At 46.1% G+C, this 10,632-nt stretch overlaps 1 non-coding gene and 2 pseudogenes across 1 annotated transcript; all 3 read left to right on the top strand.

Annotated features, from left to right (window-relative positions):
* The first annotated feature begins 888 nt into the window (after positions 1-888).
* LOC149152331 (18S ribosomal RNA) lies at positions 889-2,640 on the top strand (annotated as a pseudogene).
* A 2,717-nt stretch (positions 2,641-5,357) lies between these two features.
* On the top strand, positions 5,358-5,511 carry LOC149152332 (5.8S ribosomal RNA; annotated as a pseudogene).
* Positions 5,512-5,758: 247 nt separating this feature from the next.
* Positions 5,759-9,031, top strand: LOC149152333 (25S ribosomal RNA). The gene has a single exon (XR_016263929.1). It is a non-coding gene; the product is annotated as a 25S ribosomal RNA (ribosomal RNA).
* Positions 9,032-10,632: the final 1,601 nt, after the last annotated feature.

Here is a 10,632-nt window from a genome sequence, read left to right on the forward strand (position 1 = left end):
AGGATCAGATGTACATTAACCAAACACAATCATAAACAAATACAAGATCTAGAGATATACAAGCATATGGAGTAAAACTCAAATAACTTTATTGATAGAAGTAGTAGAAGAGAGGATTACAACCCAGCTGTCTGATCTGGCACCATCCTCCCAACATGAAAGCCCTCTTCACCTCATGAAAAGACTAGATCACCCAAAAATACAATGTTTCACAAAGAAACCAACATCACTTCCTTACAAAATACAAAATTCCAGCCTATGGATCTCTAGGATGAGGGATCCATATATAGAAACTTGCAGGGGGGTGAGTCAACTTCTATGATTTTTATTAGTGTCATTTCTATGATAGTTCTTGGTTCAACTTGGATATTTCATGATCTCTTACTCATCCCTGGGCAAATTCAGAGAGGCAAGTGTCAAATGAGCAGTTTCTAGAAGATTCTCTGGGTTTCCACCTAGAAAAATACCTCCGCCATTTGTCTGCTCTCGTTCATCGCACCCTACAGAAGGGATTTTTAGTATGCATCACACCCTCTATGTGTAGCAGGTGAGATGCATTGCACCCTCATCATGGAGCAGTCTATATGGTCCAGTTTTGACTAGTTCTGAGCAGTTTTTCAGGGAGAAATTCTGGGAAATGATGTAATTAGCTGACCTTGTTCCTTTAGGATATGAAAGAACACTTTTAGGGGTATAGAAACCCTTGGTTTATGGACATGTGTGATTGGGGTTGCAATGCCCAAATATGTCTATAACACTTCTTAGGATGCAAGAGGTGCAAGGCATAAAAATTTTACATGATATTTTGACAGCTCTTTGACTTGATGGGTGTTCAGGTTGGCTCTTGGTAAGAGAGTGCCCAGAATGCCCTTTGAAGTGGGAGGGTGCTACCTGGTTGATCTTGCCAGTAGTTATATGCTTGTGTCAAAGATTAAACCATGCATGTCTAAGTATGAACCAATTCAGACTGTGAAACTATGGATGGCTCATTAAATCAGTTATAGTTTTTTTTATGGTACCATACTACTCAGATAACCATAGTAATTCTAGAGCTAATACGTGCACCAAGTCCTGACTCTTTGCAAGGGATGATTTTTTTAGATAAAATGATGGTGCGGGCTTGCCCGCTTCTCTGGTGAATCATGATAACTTGACAGATCGCACAGCCCTTGTGCTGGCGATGCTTCATTCAAATTTCTGCCCTATCAACTTTCGATGGTAGGATAGAGGCCTACCATGGTGGTGATGGGTGACAGAGAATTAGGGTTTGATTCCAGAGAGGGAGCCTAAGAAACGGCTACCACATCCAAGGAAGTTAGTAGGCGCGTAAATTACCCAATCCTGACATGGGGAGGTAGTGACAATAAATAACAATACTGGGCTCATCAAGTCTGGTAATTGGAATGAGTACAATCTAAATCCCTTAACGAGGACCCATTGGAGGGCAATTCTGGTGCCAGAATCCACGATAATTCCAGCTCCAATAACGTATATTTAAGTTGTTGCAGTTAAAAAGCTCGTAGTTGGATCTTGGCTCGTAAAGGTCGGTCTGCCTACTCGGTGTGCACCTACCCTTCCGTCCCTTTTGTTTGCGGTGTGCACCTAGCCTTAGTTGGCTGGGTCATGGCTCCAGCATTGTTACTTTGAAAAAATTATAGTGCTCAAAGCAAGCTTATGCTATGAATACATTAGAATGGAATAATGTGATAGGATTCTAGTCCTATTGTGTTGGCCTTTGGGACTGGAGTAATGATTAATAGGGACTGTCGGGGGCATTCATATTTCATTGTCAGAGGTGAAATTCTTGGATTTATGAAAGAAAGACCACTGTGAAAGCATTTTCCAAGGATGTTCTCATTAATCAAGAACGAAATTTGGGGGCTTGAAGATGATCAGATACTGTCCTAGTCTCAACCATAAGTGATGGCGATTAGGGATCGATGGATGTTGCTCTAAGGACTCCACCAGCACCTTCTGAGAAATCAGAGTGTTTGGGTTCCGGGGGGTGTATGGTCACAAGGTTCAAACTTAAAGGAATTGATGGAAGGGCACCACCAGGAGTGGAGCCTGCGGCTTAATTTGACTCAACACAGGGAAACTTACCATGTCCAAACATAGTAAGGATTGACAGATTGAGAAATCTTTCTTGATTCTATGGGTGGTGGTGCATGGCCATTCTTATATGGTGGATAAATTTGTCTGGTTAATTTCGATAACGAACGAGACCTCAACCTGCTAACTAGCTACGTGGAGGTTCCCCTTCGCGACCAACTTCATAGGGGGACTATGGCCGCACACACGCTACACTGATGCAGCCAATGAGTTTTTCCTCCTGGTTCGAGAGGATTGGGAAATCTTCTCAAAATGCATCATCATGGGGATAGACCATTGCAATTATTGGTCTTCAATGAGGAATTCCTAGTAAGCGCATGTCATCAACTCATGTTGACTATGTCCCTACCCTTTTTACACACCGCCCATCACTCCTACTGATTGAACGATTTGGTGAAGTGTTCGGATTATGTCAACGATGGTGGTTCACCATCGTCGACGTTGTGAGAATTTCATTGAACCTTATCATTTAGAGGAAGTAGAAGTTGTAACAAGGTCACCAAAGGTGAACATGTAGTAGGATCATTGATAGCAGGGGTTTTCTTTTTTGGTTTGGGTTGGTTGGGTTTCGGTTGCAATGTGGGACTGTGTGGTGTGTCTTTATGGGAGTGGGTTTGGTGTTTGGCGAGAACATTTTTGGTTGCTTGTCTTGTGGTAATGCTTGTTTTTTCATGTGTGTGCCTGCAAGCCATGCTTGTGCTTGTCCCACCCATCCTCTGTTTTTCTTTCCCCAATGTGTTTCTGTAGGGGGTTCAGAAGCTTGTTTCTTGGGAGCCCTTCTGAAAATCTGTTCGGCCGGGCATGGTTGCTGTAGTTGAGGTGCTTGGGAAATACGATGGATAAATTTAGACTCATTTGTAGTGGTGATTCTTGGTCTTTTGTTCGTTGGAAGGCATGGGCCAAGGGTGCAGGCTTCCATAGTTGGTTCTCTCAAAAAAGCGGTGGTGGTTGATGTGTTTCTTGGGTGAGATTTTTTTATTGGTGGTTGGGTCGAGGGAGTGGTTGCGCACATGCCTGGAAGCTCAAACCTTCCATGAGGGGAAATTGTTGGGGTGGGGTTAGTATGGGATGGATGAAAAGCGGTTCAACCTATTGGGCTGGCCACCCTAGTCCTCCCGACCGTTCCTCGACATGCCCTCGCGGAAGGGTTAGGTGTCCAGGTAATGGAAAACCCCTCCCTCGGTTTGAGCTCCATCGAGATTGCAATTTTCCCCATCGATGGGCATGAGGGTGGCAATCTTATCTCGTGCCTTTGTTGTTGAAGTAATTCCTCATCCTCACGTGAGCCACTCCCCTTCTAAGGGAAAAAGAAGTAGCGGGTTGTGTCTTTGTTCCTCCCTTTGGATTGTGGGTTCTTGGTGGGACTTGGTCATTTCTTTGTTTTGCGGTGTGTGCTTTGTGGACGCCCCTCTCTTTAGTGGCCTTACACCATTGATGTAATTGTGGCCCCGTGGCTTTCTCCAGCATTGAGTATCGGCTAGTGACAACTCCTCTTTGGAGTTTGATTCTTGACCCCCATTGACTTTATCACTGGAAAGGTTGTTGGGTGTTTTATACATGGAGAAGTGCAATAGCAGGGTGGGTTTGTTATTAGTAGTCTATTTGTTGTTTGAATCCTTGCGCCAGGTTGGACGGTTGTTTACTTCTCAGTAACGTGCTACAAACACTGGTCTCATCGCAGCCCTTGCCTTTTCTACTGGTCAAGTTTAGGTTGTGATTTATTTGCTTGGCTGTTTGATTGTTGTTTGTTATGTTGTAAGCTAGAAAGGGTGTTGTGCCATAATGTATGTGGGAGGGTGTGAAGAGGTGGGATGCTTTTTGATTGAGTGCCTTGTTTGATTTCTTTTTGGTTAGCAGACGTCTACTCAGTGTGCTGTTGAGCTTCTCTCTTTTCTTGGGATCTTTGTTTCTTCGGTGTTGTTTTCTTTCCTTCTTCCTTTTGCCCCTAGCTTTATGGAGAAGAGGTGGGATCATTGTGGATTGGTGTTCGGGAAGGACAAAAAGCAGTGCGAGTTCCCAAGGTGGCCACCCTAGTCCTTCTTGATCATCGTCCCCTACAATTCCCCACTTTTTATGAAGGCACGGGGTTTGGGAAGCTTGTTATCTATTTGAGCCTCCCCTTGTGAGCTAGTAGCCACATTTGATGTCTCTTGCTTTCATGTTGTTTTCTTACCTTCTTCTTTTGGCCCCTAGCTTTATAGAGAAAAGGTGGGATTGTTGTGGATTGGTGTTCAGGAAGGATGAAAAGTAGTGCGATTTTTAGGGGTGGCCAACCTATTCCTTCATGATCGTCATCCCCTACAGTTCCCCCCTTTTTACGAAGGCACAGGGTTGGGGAAGCTTGTTCTCTATTTGAGCCTCCCCTTGTGAGCTAGTAGAAATGTTTTATATCTCTCTTTCTTTCATGTTGTTTTCTTCCCTTCTTCCTTTTGGCCCCTAGCTTTACAGAGAAAAGGTGGGATTGTTGTGGATTGGCATTCGGGAAGGACAAAAAGTAGTGCGAGTTCCCAGGGTGGCCACCCTTGTCCTTCTCGATCACCGTCCCCTGAAGTTCCCCCCTTTTTGCAAAGGCACAGCGTTGGGGAAGCTTTTCCTCTATTTGAAGCCTCCCCTTGTGAGCTGGTAGCCATGGTTGATATCCCTTTCTTTCATGTTGTTTTCTTCCCTTCTTCCTTCTCGCCCCTAGATTTATGGAGAATAGGTGGGATTGTTGTGGATTGGTGTTCGGGAAGGACAAAACACAGTGAGAGCTCAAGGGGTGGCCACCCTAGTCCTTCTCAATTGTCGTCCCCTTCAGTTCCCCCCTTTTTGCGAAGGCATGGGGCTTGGGAGGCTTGTGCTTTATTTGAGCCTCCCCTTGTGAGCTGGTAGCCATGCTTGATCTCTATTTATTTCACCTTGCTTTCTTCCCTTCTTCCTTTTGGTCCCTAGCTTTACGGAGAAAAGGGGGAATTGTTGTGGACTAGTGTTCGGGAAGGATTAAAAGCAGCGCAAGCTCCCGGGGTGGCCACTCTAGTCCTTCTTGATTGCTATTCCATGCATTTCCCCCATTTTTGCGATGGTGTGGGGCTCAGGGAGATTGTTCTCTATTTGAGCCTCCTCCTATGAGGGGGGTAGACACCTTTGTTTCTCTTTCTTTCATGCAATTTTCTTCCTTTCCTCCTTTTGGCCCTTAACCTTACATTTGTTATGGGGGGGTGCCCCTATTTAGTGTTGTGGCGGATTTTTTGGTAATACGTGGAAACGACTCTCAGAAACAGATATATCGGCTCTTGTTACTATGAAGAAAGTAGTGAAATGTGATACTTAGTGTGAATTGTAGAATCCTGTGAATCATTGAGTTTTTGAACACAATTTGCACCTGCGGCCTCAGTCAAGGGAACGTCTGTCTGGGCGTCACATCCCATTCAAACACGCTCCCTAAAATTTTTTAGGGAGTAGCAAAGCTGGTCATCTGTGCCCAATGTGGTGTGGTTGGCTGAAATGCCTTGAGTGATGTTTTGTGGCATGTGTCAGCGACCTGTGATCTTGTCCCCTTGGATGGGAAGTCGGCATTAACCGATGTGGGCTTTGTGTGGCATCGCTTGAACTTTCTTTGCTCTCTCTTGTCCTCCCATCGGGTAGGGCATATTTAGCTCCAACTTTGCGACCTTAGCTCAGGCGAGAACACCTGCTGAGTTTAAGCATATAATTAAGCGGAGGAAAAAAAACTTACAAGGATTCCTCTGGTAGCGGCGAGCGAACTAGGAAGAGCCCAGTGTGAAAATTAGGCGGCAACGTCGCCTAAATTGTAGTATGTAGAAGCTTCCTCAGTGGCAGACCTGGGCCAAGTCCCTTAGAAGGGGGTGTCTCAGAGGGTGACAACCCCATCAGGTTGGGACCCTGCCGCATCACAAGGCGTTGTCGGTGAGTCGGGTTGTTTGGGAATGCAACCCTAATTGGGTGGTAAATTCCGTCCAAGGCCAAATATGGGTGAGAGACCAATAGCGAACAAGTACCGTGAGGGAAAGATGAAAAAGAATTTGAAAAGAGAGTTAAAGAGTGCTTGAAATTGCTAGGAGGGAAGTGGATGGAGGCTGTCGATGCATCTCGGTTGGATGTGGAATATCTTAGGCTAGTCCATCGCTCGACTTGAGGTGAAAACCAACACGGGCTGCTGCATCGTCACAAGCACGAGTGGATTACTGCTTGTCGGTTTGTCGTTGTGGTGGTTGAGGAACGAAGTGTGCACCCTTTTGGCGGGTCGTGTGCACCTGCGTGCTCGTGGTGTTGGTTGGTGGGCTTTCCATTCGATCCGTCTTGAATCACAGACCAAGGAGTCTAACATGTGTGCGAGTTGGTGGGTTTGAAAACCTATGAGGTGCAAAGAAGTTGATGGGTGAGATCCCCTCTCTGGGGTGGTGCATCGTCGACCAACCTAGAGCTTATGCAAAGGGTTCGAGTGAGAGCACACCTGTTGGGACTTGAAACATGGTGAACTATGCCTGAGCAGGGTGAAGCCAGATGAAACTCTGGTGGAGACTCATAGTGATACTGACATGCAAATGGTTCGTCTGACATGGGTATAGGGGAAAAAGACTAATCAAACCATCTAGTAGCTGGTTTCCTCTGAAGTTTCCCTCAGGATAGCTAGAGCTCAAGTGTGAGTTTTATCGGGTAAATAAAATGATTAGAGGCATCGAGGGCATAATGCCCTTTACCTATTCTCAAAATTTAAATAGGTAAGAGGGTACGACTGCTCCATTGAGCCGCGTCGTGGAATCAATAGCTCCAAGTGGGCCATTTTTGGTAAGCAGAACTGGTGATGCGGGATGAACCGAAAGTTGAGTTACGATGGTGAATTGCGCCCTAACCTAGATCCCAAAAAGGGTTTTGGTTGATGAAGACAACATGACGGTGGTCATGGAAGTTGAAATCTGCTAAGGAGTGTGAAACGACTCACCTTTCCAATCAACTATCCCTAAAAATGGATGGCGCTAAAGCGCGCAACCTATACTCAACCGTCGGAGTAATTTCCTGGCTCCGATGAGTAGGAGGACATGGGGCTCATTAAGAAACCTCGGGCATAAGATTGGGTGGATCAGCCCCTAGTGTAGATCTTGGTGGTAGTAGCAAATATTCAAATGAGAACTTAGAAGATTGAAGTCAGGAAAGGTTCCATGTGAACAACACTTGGACATGGGTTAGTCGATCCTAAGAGATGGGGAAGCCTTGTATCAAGGGTGAACTCTGCATGAGCATTGAAAGGGAATCGGGTTAATATTCACGAACTGGGACATGACGGCGGGTGGCAACGTTAGGAAAGCTGGAGACATCGTCAGGGGCCTCGAGAAGAGCTATATTTTCTTTTTAATAGTTTTCCCACCCTGGAATCAATTCACCCAGAGATAGGGTCTAGCAACTGGAAGAGCACCGCATGTCTTACAGTGTCCAGTGCACCCTTGGTGGCCCTTGAAAATCTGGAGGACTGAGTACCGTTCATGCCTGGTCGTACTCATAACTGCATCAGGTCTCCAAGGTGAACAACCTTTGGTCAATAGAACAATGTAGGTAAGGGAAGTCAGCAAAATGGATCCGTAACTTCAGGAAAAGGATTGGCTTTGAGGGCTAGGCCTAGGGGTCTATGCCCTCAACGCATGGGCTATCAGTAGTCTGCCTAAGCTACTCTCATGGCGAGGGCGGGCAGTCATGTGCCAATTGGGCTACGGGAGTAGAATGCTCCTTGCTGGGGGTTTTCCATAGGCTTCGAACAGTCGACTCAGAACTGGTATGGACAAGGGGAATCTGACTGTTTGTGATGGTCCTTGCGGATGCTGACACAATGTGATTTTTGCCCAGTGCTCTGAATGTCAAAGTGAAGAAATTCAACCAAGCACGGGTAAATGGCGGGAGTAACTATGACTCTATTAAGGTAGCAAAATGCCTCGTCATCTAATTAGTGATGTGCATGAATGGATTAACAAGATTCCCACTTTCCCTATCTACTATCTAGATAAACCATAGCCAAGGGAGTGGGCTTGGCAGAATCACCAGGGAAGGAAGACCTTGTTGAGCTTCACTCTATTCTGACTTTTTGAAATGACTTGAGAGGTGTAGAATAAGTGGGAGCCGTTTTCGGCATAAGTGAAATACCACTATTTTTAACGTTATTTTACTTATTCTGTGGGGCGAAGACAAGGCACTGCCCCTATTTTTGGCGTTAAGGCACATTTCGGCGGTCGATCTAAGTGGAAGACATTGTTAGGTGGGGAGTTTGACTGGGGCAACATATCTGTTAAAATATAACGTAGGTGTCCTAAGATGAGCTCAATGAGAAAAAAAATATCATGTGAAAAACAGAGTAAAAGCTCATTTGATTTTGATTTTCTGTACGAATACAAATCGTGAAAGCGTGGCCTATCGATCCTTTAGATTTTCAAAATTTTAAGCTAGAGGTGTCAGAAAAGTTACCACAGGGATAACTGGCTTGTTGCATCCAAGCATTCATAGCGACGTTGCTTTTTTATCCTTTGATGTCGGCTCTTCTTATCATTGTGAAGCAAAATTCACCAAGTGTTGGATTGATTCAGACAATTGGTCATCGCGCTTGGTTGAAAAGCTAGTGGCGTGAAGCTACCGTGTGTTGGATTATGACTGAATGCCTCTAAGTCAGAATCCATGCTAGAAGCGGTGCATATCACTCTTCGACTGTATCTCGACCCATAGTAGGGTCGTCACTTTATCACCCCCAAGGGCCTGTGTGATTTCCAAACTATGACCGTGAAGCATCTCGATTAGGGCAGCTTTGAAGTTCAATTCCAAACAGTCATTGAGAAGAATCCTTTGTAGACGACTTAAATATGCGACGGGTACTGTAAGTGGTAGAGTGGCTTTGCTACCATGATACACTGAGATTCAGCCCTCGATCACCTCGATTCAGAGCTTTGCTCTTGTCACAAACAAATCCGGACAACCCTTCCACTCTCGTGCCTTTGCTTCTTCCTATAGATGACAAATTTTTATTGCTTGGGGGTGGGAAATTTGGAGTTTCCACGCCATGATGGAAAAGGTGCCGAAGCTCGGGAATATTGGGGTTTGCATTTCACGCTTTGGCACGCAAAATTTTGGGGTTTCCATGTCGCGCCTTGGTGCCCAAAATTTTGGGGTTTCCATGTCATGCCCTGGTGCCCAAAATTTCGGGTTTCCATGTTGCGACGAGAAAGGTGCCCAAGCATGGGAAAAATTGGGGTTTCCATGACATGCCCCAGTGCCCAAAATTTGGGGTTTCCACCTGGAACCTAAAATTTGGGGCTTCCATGGCGCGCCAAAAATTTGGTGTTTCCACTCAGCACTTAAAATTTGTTGGTTCCGCCCGACGTAAAAAAATTTGGGGTTTCCATTCACACCCAAAATTTGGGGTTTCCACTCGGTGCCTAAAATTTGGTGCTTCTGCCTGGCACAAAAAAATTTGGGGTTTCCATGCTGCACCCAAGCTTGGGGAAACTTGGGGTTTCCATGTCACACCACGACTAAAACCAGTAGCGCCCAAGCCTAGGGAAACTTGGGGTTTCCATGTCGTGCCTTGGCACCCAAGCCTGGGAAACTTGGTGTTTCCATGTCATGCCACGACCAAAACCAGTGGCACCCAAGCATGGGGAAACTCGAGGTTTCCATGTCGCACCCTGGCACCCAAGCCTAGGGAAACTCAGGGTTTCTATGTCTTGCATTTTATGGCACAATGGAAACGTGAGGTTTTCAACAATGCCCCAACATGGGAAACTTGGGGTTTCCATGATGATGCAAACCAGCTCGCAAGTCTCAGGAACTTGGGGTGTTCTGAAACCATTGCCCAAGTCTGGGGAACTCGCTGTTTCCATGTCGCGGCATGGCTAGAATCACCGACAGAAACCACCCAAGTCTGGGAAACATGGGGTTTCCATGTCGCAGCACACCCTGAATCACCCGAGAGTCTATGGAACTTTGGATTTCGATGTCATAAGGTGATGAAAAGCTATCAAAGTCTGGGGAACTTGGAGTGTCCGTTTCGCGGCACAATGGAAACTGCTACCCAAGTCAGTAGACACTCGGGGTTTCCATTTTGCCTCATGACAAAAATTTCTACCCAAGTTTGGGAAACGCGAGGTTCCCATGTCACTCGCGCCGTAGCTAAAACTACCGCCCAACTCTAGGGAGCTTCAGGTTTCCATGTCATCGCATGACAGGGAACGACCGCCCAAGTTTGGGGAGCTTCAGGTTTCCATGTCATCACGTGACAGGGAACGACCGCCCAAGTCTACCAAACATGGGGCTTTCCATTTCATGGCATGATGGAAACCACCCAATTATGGGAAACTCGGGGTCTTCCATGTCCCGCCACGACAGAAACCATGACCTTGGTGTAGGGAACTCGGGTTTCCATGCTGCAGAACGACAGAGAAACACCCAAGTCCGTGGAACCTGGGGGCTTCTGTTTCGTGGCATGAGGGAAACCACCTAATTCTAGGAACCTCTGGGGTCTCCATCTCCCGCCTAGGTGAAAAC

Source organism: Pinus tabuliformis, chromosome 9 (assembly GCF_031772625.1).
Source record: "Pinus tabuliformis cultivar Carrire ecotype Pingquan chromosome 9, CPIR1, whole genome shotgun sequence".
NCBI lineage: Eukaryota > Viridiplantae > Streptophyta > Pinopsida > Pinales > Pinaceae > Pinus > Pinus tabuliformis.